Source organism: Salvelinus fontinalis, chromosome 13, assembly GCF_029448725.1.
Source record: "Salvelinus fontinalis isolate EN_2023a chromosome 13, ASM2944872v1, whole genome shotgun sequence".
Taxonomy (NCBI): Eukaryota; Metazoa; Chordata; class Actinopteri; order Salmoniformes; family Salmonidae; genus Salvelinus; species Salvelinus fontinalis.
Window position 1 is genome coordinate 7,508,276 of NC_074677.1, and position 9,457 is coordinate 7,517,732.

Here is a 9,457-nt window from a genome sequence, read left to right on the forward strand (position 1 = left end):
TCATAACCCTAACCAGGGGAGTCCTAACCTTAACCAGGGGAGTCATAACCCTAACCAGGGGAGTCATAACCTTAACCAGGGGAGTCCTAACCCTAACCAGGGGAGTCCTAACCCCACCAGGGGAGTCCTAACCTTAACCAGGGGAGTCCTAACCTTAGCCAGGGGAGTCCTAACCCTAACCAGGGGAGTCATAACCCTAACCAGGGGAGTCCTAACCTTAACCAGGGGAGTCATAACCCTAACCAGGAGAGTCATAACCCTAACCAGGGGAGTCATAACCTTAACCAGGGGAGTCCTAACCTTAACCAGGGGAGTCCTAACCTTAACCAGGGGAGTCATAACCTTAACCAGGAGAGTCCTAACCTTAACCAGGGGAGTCCTGACCCTAACCAGGGGAGTCATAACCTTAACCAGGGGAGTCCTAACCTTAACCAGGGGAGTCCTAACCCTAACCAGGGGAGTCCTAACCTTAACCAGGGGAGTACTAACCTTAACCAGGGGAGTCCTAACCTTAACCAGGGGAGTCATAACCTTAACCAGGGGAGTCATAACTTTAACCAGGGGAGTCCTAACCTTAACCAGGGGAGTCATAACCCTAACCAGGGGAGTCATAAACCTAACCAGGGGAGTCCTAACCCTAACCAGGGGAGTCCTAACCCTAACCAGGGGAGTCCTACCCCACCAGGGGAGTCCTAACCTTAACCAGGCGAGTCCTAACCTTAACCAGGGGAGTCATAACCCTAACCAGGGGAGTCCTAACCCTAACCAGGGGAGTCCTAACCCTAACCAGGGGAGTCCTAACCCCACCAGGGGAGTCCTAACCTTAACCAGGGGAGTCCTAACCCTAACCAGGGGAGTCCTAACCTTAGCCAGGGGAGTCCTAACCCTAACCAGGGGAGTCATAACCCTAACCAGGGGAGTCCTAACCTTAACCAGGGGAGTCATAACCCTAACCAGGGGAGTCCTAACCTTAACCAGGGGAGTCATAACCCTAACCAGGAGAGTCATAACCCTAACCAGGGGAGTCGTAACCTTAACCAGGGGAGTCATAACCTTAACCAGGAGAGTCATAGCCCTAACCAGGGGAGTCATAACCTTAACCAGGGGAGTCCTAACCCTAACCAGGGGAGTCATAACCCTAACCAGGGGAGTCCTAACCTTAACCAGGGGAGTCCTAACCTTAACCAGGGGAGTCATAACCCTAACCATGGGAGTCCTAACCTTAACCAGGGGAGTCATAACCTTAACCAGGAGAGTCCTAACCCTAACCAGGGGAGTCATAACCCTAACCAGGGGAGTCCTAATGTTAACCATGGGAGTCATAACCCTAACCAGGGGAGTCATAACCTTAACCAGCGGAGTCCCAACCTTAACCAAGGGAGTCCTAACCTTAACCAGGGGAGTCCTAACCTTAACCAGGGGAGTTATAACCTTAACCAGGGGAGTCATAACCTTAACCAGGGGAGTCCTAACCTTAACCAGGGGAGTCCTAACCTTAACCAGGGGAGTCATAACCTTAACCAGGAGAGTCCTAACCTTAACCAGGGGAGTCCTGACCCTAACCAGGGGAGTCATAACCTTAACCAGGGGAGTCCTAACCTTAACCAGGGGAGTCCTAACCCTAACCAGGGGAGTCCTAACCTTAACCAGGGGAGTACTAACCTTAACCAGGGGAGTCCTAACCTTAACCAGGGGAGTCATAACCTTAACCAGGGGAGTCATAACTTTAACCAGGGGAGTCCTAACCTTAACCAGGGGAGTCATAACCCTAACCAGGGGAGTCATAAACCTAACCAGGGGAGTCCTAACCCTAACCAGGGGAGTCCTAACCCTAACCAGGGGAGTCCTACCCCACCAGGGGAGTCCTAACCTTAACCAGGCGAGTCCTAACCTTAACCAGGGGAGTCATAACCCTAACCAGGGGAGTCCTAACCCTAACCAGGGGAGTCCTAACCCTAACCAGGGGAGTCCTAACCCCACCAGGGGAGTCCTAACCTTAACCAGGGGAGTCCTAACCCTAACCAGGGGAGTCCTAACCTTAGCCAGGGGAGTCCTAACCCTAACCAGGGGAGTCATAACCCTAACCAGGGGAGTCCTAACCTTAACCAGGGGAGTCATAACCCTAACCAGGGGAGTCCTAACATTAACCAGGGGAGTCATAACCCTAACCAGGAGAGTCATAACCCTAACCAGGGGAGTCGTAACCTTAACCAGGGGAGTCATAACCTTAACCAGGAGAGTCATAGCCCTAACCAGGGGAGTCATAACCTTAACCAGGGGAGTCCTAACCCTAACCAGGGGAGTCCTAACCTTAACCAGGGGAGTCCTAACCTTAACCAGGGGAGTCATAACCCTAACCATGGGAGTCCTAACCTTAACCAGGGGAGTCATAACCCAAAACAGGAGAGTCCTAACCCTAACCAGGGGAGTCATAACCCTAACCAGGGGAGTCCTAATGTTAACCATGGGAGTCATAACCCTAACCAGGGGAGTCATAACCTTAACCAGCGGAGTCCTAACCTTAACCAAGGGAGTCCTAACCTTAACCAGGGGAGTCCTAACCTTAACCAGGGGAGTTATAACCTTAACCAGGGGAGTCATAACTTTAACCAGGGGAGTCCTAACCTTAACCAGGGGAGTCCTAACCTTAACCAGGGGAGTCCTAACCTTAACCAGGGGAGTCCTAACCTTAACCAGGGGAGTCATAACCTTAACCAGGGGAGTCATAACTTTAACCAGGGGAGTCCTAACCTTAACCAGGGGAGTCATAACCCTAACCAGGGGAGTCATAACCTTAACCAGGGGAGTCCTAACCCTAACCAGGGGAGTCCTAACCCCACCAGGGGAGTCCTAACCTTAACCAGGGGAGTCCTAACCTTAGCCAGGGGAGTCCTAACCCTAACCAGGGGAGTCATAACCCTAACCAGGGGAGTCCTAACCTTAACCAGGGGAGTCATAACCCTAACCAGGAGAGTCATAACCCTAACCAGGGGAGTCATAACCTTAACCAGGGGAGTCCTAACCTTAACCAGGGGAGTCCTAACCTTAACCAGGGGAGTCATAACCTTAACCAGGAGAGTCCTAACCTTAACCAGGGGAGTCCTGACCCTAACCAGGGGAGTCATAACCTTAACCAGGGGAGTCCTAACCTTAACCAGGGGAGTCCTAACCCTAACCAGGGGAGTCCTAACCTTAACCAGGGGAGTACTAACCTTAACCAGGGGAGTCCTAACCTTAACCAGGGGAGTCATAACCTTAACCAGGGGAGTCATAACTTTAACCAGGGGAGTCCTAACCTTAACCAGGGGAGTCATAACCCTAACCAGGGGAGTCATAACCCTAACCAGGGGAGTCCTAACCCTAACCAGGGGAGTCCTACCCCACCAGGGGAGTCCTAACCTTAACCAGGGGAGTCCTAACCTTAACCAGGGGAGTCATAACCCTAACCAGGGGAGTCCTAACCCTAACCAGGGGAGTCATAACCCTAACCAGGGGAGTCCTAACCTTAACCAGGGGAGTCATAACCCTAACCAGGGGAGTCATAACCTTAACCAGGGGAGTCCTAACCCTAACCAGGGGAGTCCTAACCCCACCAGGGGAGTCCTAACCTTAACCAGGGGAGTCCTAACCTTAGCCAGGGGAGTCCTAACCCTAACCAGGGGAGTCATAACCCTAACCAGGGGAGTCCTAACCTTAACCAGGGGAGTCATAACCCTAACCAGGAGAGTCATAACCCTAACCAGGGGAGTCATAACCTTAACCAGGGGAGTCCTAACCTTAACCAGGGGAGTCCTAACCTTAACCAGGGGAGTCATAACCTTAACCAGGAGAGTCCTAACCTTAACCAGGGGAGTCCTGACCCTAACCAGGGGAGTCATAACCTTAACCAGGGGAGTCCTAACCTTAACCAGGGGAGTCCTAACCCTAACCAGGGGAGTCCTAACCTTAACCAGGGGAGTACTAACCTTAACCAGGGGAGTCCTAACCTTAACCAGGGGAGTCATAACCTTAACCAGGGGAGTCATAACTTTAACCAGGGGAGTCCTAACCTTAACCAGGGGAGTCATAACCCTAACCAGGGGAGTCATAACCCTAACCAGGGGAGTCCTAACCCTAACCAGGGGAGTCCTAACCCTAACCAGGGGAGTCCTACCCCACCAGGGGAGTCCTAACCTTAACCAGGGGAGTCCTAACCTTAACCAGGGGAGTCATAACCCTAACCAGGGGAGTCCTAACCCTAACCAGGGGAGTCCTAACCCTAACCAGGGGAGTCCTAACCCCACCAGGGGAGTCCTAACCTTAACCAGGGGAGTCCTAACCCTAACCAGGGGAGTCCTAACCTTAGCCAGGGGAGTCCTAACCCTAACCAGGGGAGTCATAACCCTAACCAGGGGAGTCCTAACCTTAACCAGGGGAGTCATAACCCTAACCAGGGGAGTCCTAACCTTAACCAGGGGAGTCATAACCCTAACCAGGAGAGTCATAACCCTAACCAGGGGAGTCCTAACCTTAACCAGGGGAGTCATAACCTTAACCAGGAGAGTCATAGCCCTAACCAGGGGAGTCATAACCTTAACCAGGGGAGTCCTAACCCTAACCAGGGGAGTCATAACCCTAACCAGGGGAGTCCTAACCTTAACCAGGGGAGTCCTAACCTTAACCAGGGGAGTCATAACCCTAACCATGGGAGTCCTAACCTTAACCAGGGGAGTCATAACCCAAACCAGGAGAGTCCTAACCCTAACCAGGGGAGTCATAACCCTAACCAGGGGAGTCCTAATGTTAACCATGGGAGTCATAACCCTAACCAGGGGAGTCATAACCTTAACCAGCGGAGTCCTAACCTTAACCAAGGGAGTCCTAACCTTAACCAGGGGAGTCCTAACCTTAACCAGGGGAGTTATAACCTTAACCAGGGGAGTCATAACTTTAACCAGGGGAGTCCTAACCTTAACCAGGGGAGTCCTAACCTTAACCAGGGGAGTCATAACCTTAACCAGGGGAGTCATAACTTTAACCAGGGGAGTCCTAACCTTAACCAGGGGAGTCCTAACCCTAACCAGGGGAGTCCTAACCCTAACCAGGGGAGTCCTAACCCTAACCAGGGGAGTCATAACCTTAACCAGGGGAGTCCTAACCTTAACCAGGAGAGTCATAACCTTAACCAGGAGAGTCATAACCTTAACCAGGGGAGTCATAACTTTAACCAGGGGAGTCCTAACCTTAACCAGGGGAGTCCTAACCTTAACCAGGGGAGTCCTAACCTTAACCAGGGAAGTCATAACCTTAACCAGGGGAGTCATAACCTTAACCAGGAGAGTCCTAACCCTAACCAGGAGAGTCCTAACCCTAACCAGGGGATTCATAACCTTAACCAGGGGAGTCCTACCCTTAACCAGGGGAGTCCTACCCTTAACCAGGGGAGTCGTAACCTTAACCAGGGGAGTCATAACCCTAACCAGGGGAGTCATAACCTTAACCAGGGGAGTCATAACCCTAACCAGGGGAGTCATAACCTTAACCAGAGGAGTTATAACCTTAACCAGGGGAGTCCTAACCTTAACCAGCGGAGTCCTAACCTTAACCAAGGGAGTCCTAACCTTAACCAAGGGAGTCCTAACCTTAACCAGGGGAGTTATAACCTTAACCAGGGGAGTCATAACTTTAACCAGGGGAGTCCTAACCTTAACCAGGAGAGTCCTAACTCTAACCAGGAGAGTCCTAACCCTAACCAGGGGATTCATAACCTTAACCAGGGGAGTCCTACCCTTAACCAGGGGAGTCCTACCCTTAACCAGGGGAGTCGTAATCTTAACCAGGGGAGTCATAACCCTAACCAGGGGAGTCATAACCTTAACCAGGGGAGTCATAACCCTAACCAGGGGAGTCCTAACCCCACCAGGGGAGTCCTAACCTTAACCAGGGGAGTCCTAACCCTAACCAGGGGAGTCCTAACCTTAGCCAGGGGAGTCCTAACCCTAACCAGGGGAGTCATAACCCTAACCAGGGGAGTCCTAACCTTAACCAGGGGAGTCATAACCCTAACCAGGGGAGTCCTAACCTTAACCAGGGGAGTCATAACCCTAACCAGGAGAGTCATAACCCTAACCAGGGGAGTCCTAACCTTAACCAGGGGAGTCATAACCTTAACCAGGAGAGTCATAGCCCTAACCAGGGGAGTCATAACCTTAACCAGGGGAGTCCTAACCCTAACCAGGGGAGTCATAACCCTAACCAGGGGAGTCCTAACCTTAACCAGGGGAGTCCTAACCTTAACCAGGGGAGTCATAACCCTAACCATGGGAGTCCTAACCTTAACCAGGGGAGTCATAACCCAAACCAGGAGAGTCCTAACCCTAACCAGGGGAGTCATAACCCTAACCAGGGGAGTCCTAATGTTAACCATGGGAGTCATAACCCTAACCAGGGGAGTCATAACCTTAACCAGCGGAGTCCTAACCTTAACCAAGGGAGTCCTAACCTTAACCAGGGGAGTCCTAACCTTAACCAGGGGAGTTATAACCTTAACCAGGGGAGTCATAACTTTAACCAGGGGAGTCCTAACCTTAACCAGGGGAGTCCTAACCTTAACCAGGGGAGTCATAACCTTAACCAGGGGAGTCATAACTTTAACCAGGGGAGTCCTAACCTTAACCAGGGGAGTCCTAACCCTAACCAGGGGAGTCCTAACCCTAACCAGGGGAGTCCTAACCCTAACCAGGGGAGTCATAACCTTAACCAGGGGAGTCCTAACCTTAACCAGGAGAGTCATAACCTTAACCAGGAGAGTCATAACCTTAACCAGGGGAGTCATAACTTTAACCAGGGGAGTCCTAACCTTAACCAGGGGAGTCCTAACCTTAACCAGGGGAGTCCTAACCTTAACCAGGGAAGTCATAACCTTAACCAGGGGAGTCCTAACCTTAACCAGGAGAGTCCTAACCCTAGCCAGGAGAGTCCTAACCCTAACCAGGGGATTCATAACCTTAACCAGGGGAGTCCTACCCTTAACCAGGGGAGTCCTACCCTTAACCAGGGGAGTCGTAACCTTAACCAGGGGAGTCATAACCCTAACCAGGGGAGTCATAACCTTAACCAGGGGAGTCATAACCCTAACCAGGGGAGTCATAACCTTAACCAGAGGAGTTATAACCTTAACCAGGGGAGTCCTAACCTTAACCAGCGGAGTCCTAACCTTAACCAAGAGAGTCCTAACCTTAACCAAGGGAGTCCTAACCTTAACCAGGGGAGTTATAACCTTAACCAGGGGAGTCATAACTTTAACCAGGGGAGTCCTAACCTTAACCAGGAGAGTCCTAACTCTAACCAGGAGAGTCCTAACCCTAACCAGGGGATTCATAACCTTAACCAGGGGAGTCCTACCCTTAACCAGGGGAGTCCTACCCTTAACCAGGGGAGTCGTAACCTTAACCAGGGGAGTCATAACCCTAACCAGGGGAGTCATAACCTTAACCAGGGGAGTCATAACCCTAACCAGGGGAGTCCTAACCTTAACCAGGGGAGTCATAACCTTAACCAGGGGAGTCATAACCTTAACCAGGGGAGTCCTAACCTTAACCAGGGGAGTCCTAACCTTAACCAGGGGAGTCCTAACCTTAACCAGGGGAGTCATAACCTTAACCAGGGGAGTCCTAACCTTAACCAGGAGAGTCCTAACCCTAACCAGGAGAGTCCTAACCCTAACCAGGGGATTCATAACCTTAACCAGGGGAGTCCTACCCTTAACCAGGGGAGTCCTACCCTTAACCATGGGAGTCGTAACCTTAACCAGGGGAGTCATAACCCTAACCAGGGGAGTCATAACCTTAACCAGGGGAGTCATAACCCTAACCAGGGGAGTCCTAACCTTAACCAGGGGAGTCATAACCTTAACCAGGGGAGTCATAACCTTAACCAGGGGAGTCATAACCTTAACCATGGGAGTCCTAACCTTAACCAGGGGAGTCATAACCTTAACCAGGGGAGTCATAACCTTAACCAGGGGAGTCATAACCCTAACCAGTGGAGTCCTGTGTGCTCTTACTAAAGACATGGGTAAACAAAGGTGCTACTACGGTGCTGGTCGGGCTTGTCAGCCTGCTGTGGAGAATCTGTAATGCAGGTGAGTTTACTATAGCATACAACACCCCAGAGGACAGCGTGCCGTCCGACGCCCTGCACCGTACTTCTGCAGCAGGAAATCTGATCCACTCTGGCTGCTTCCTAAATGGAACCCACACACTACTTCTGACCAGAGTCCTATGGGGCCTGGTCTAAAGTAGTGCACTATATATAGGGAATAGGGGCCCTGGTCTAAAGTAGTGCACTATATATAGGGAATAGGGGCCCTGGTCTAAAGTAGTGCACTATATATAGGGAATAGGGGCCCTGGTCTAAAGTAGTGCACTATATATAGGGAATAGGGGACCTGGTCTAAAGTAGTGCACTATATATAGGGAATAGGGGCCCTGGTCTAAAGTAGTGCACTATATATAGGGAATAGGGGACCTGGTCTAAAGTAGTGCACTATATATAGGAAATAGGGGCCCTAGTCTAAAGTAGTGCACTATATAGGGAATAGGGGCCCTGGTCTAAAGTAGTGCACTATATATAGGGAATAGGGGCCCTGGTCTAAAGTAGTGCACTATATATAGGGAATAGGGGCCCTGGTCTAAAGTAGTGCACTATATATAGGGAATAGGGGCCCTGGTCTAAAGTAGTGCACTATATATAGGGAATAGGGGACCTGGTCTAAAGTAGTGCACTATATATAGGAAATAGGGGCCCTGGTCTAAAGTAGTGCACTATATAGGGAATAGGGGCCCTGGTCTAAAGTAGTGCACTATATATAGGGAATAGGGGCCCTGGTCTAAAGTAGTGCACTATATAGGGAATAGGGTGCTATTTGGTACGCTACCTGAGACACAAGGAAACTGTTTGACCTCTTACCCACCAAGCCCTCCTTCAGAGAAAGAGCTGCACCTTTCTTTCTGAGCTCTAGTGTCTGTCTGACCTGTCTGTCTGTCTGACTGACTTGTCTGACTGACTTGTCTGTCTGTCTGTCTGACTGACTAACTTGTCTGACTGACCTGTCTGTCTGACTGACCTGTCTGTCTGTCTGTCTGTCTGTCTGTCTGTCTGTCTGTCTGTCCTGTCTGTCTGTCTGTCCTGTCTGTCTGACTTGTCTGTCTGTCTGACTGACTTGTCTGTCTGACTGACTTGTCTGGCTAGTCTATCTATCTTGTCTGTGTGGGGGTTGGTTTGGGAACGCATGAGAAAAGTCGAAAAATAACAATACTAGTTGTGAGATGTAATCTCTTCGAGACCTGGCTGGCAGTTTTTTGTGTACTCATTTTTCTTTTTTTGTGGAGACAAACGGACCATAACAAAACTCTCCCCCTCAGGAAGACAAGGCCACTCTGACAATGATTGGCAGCAGCTTAACAAGGCATCTCAC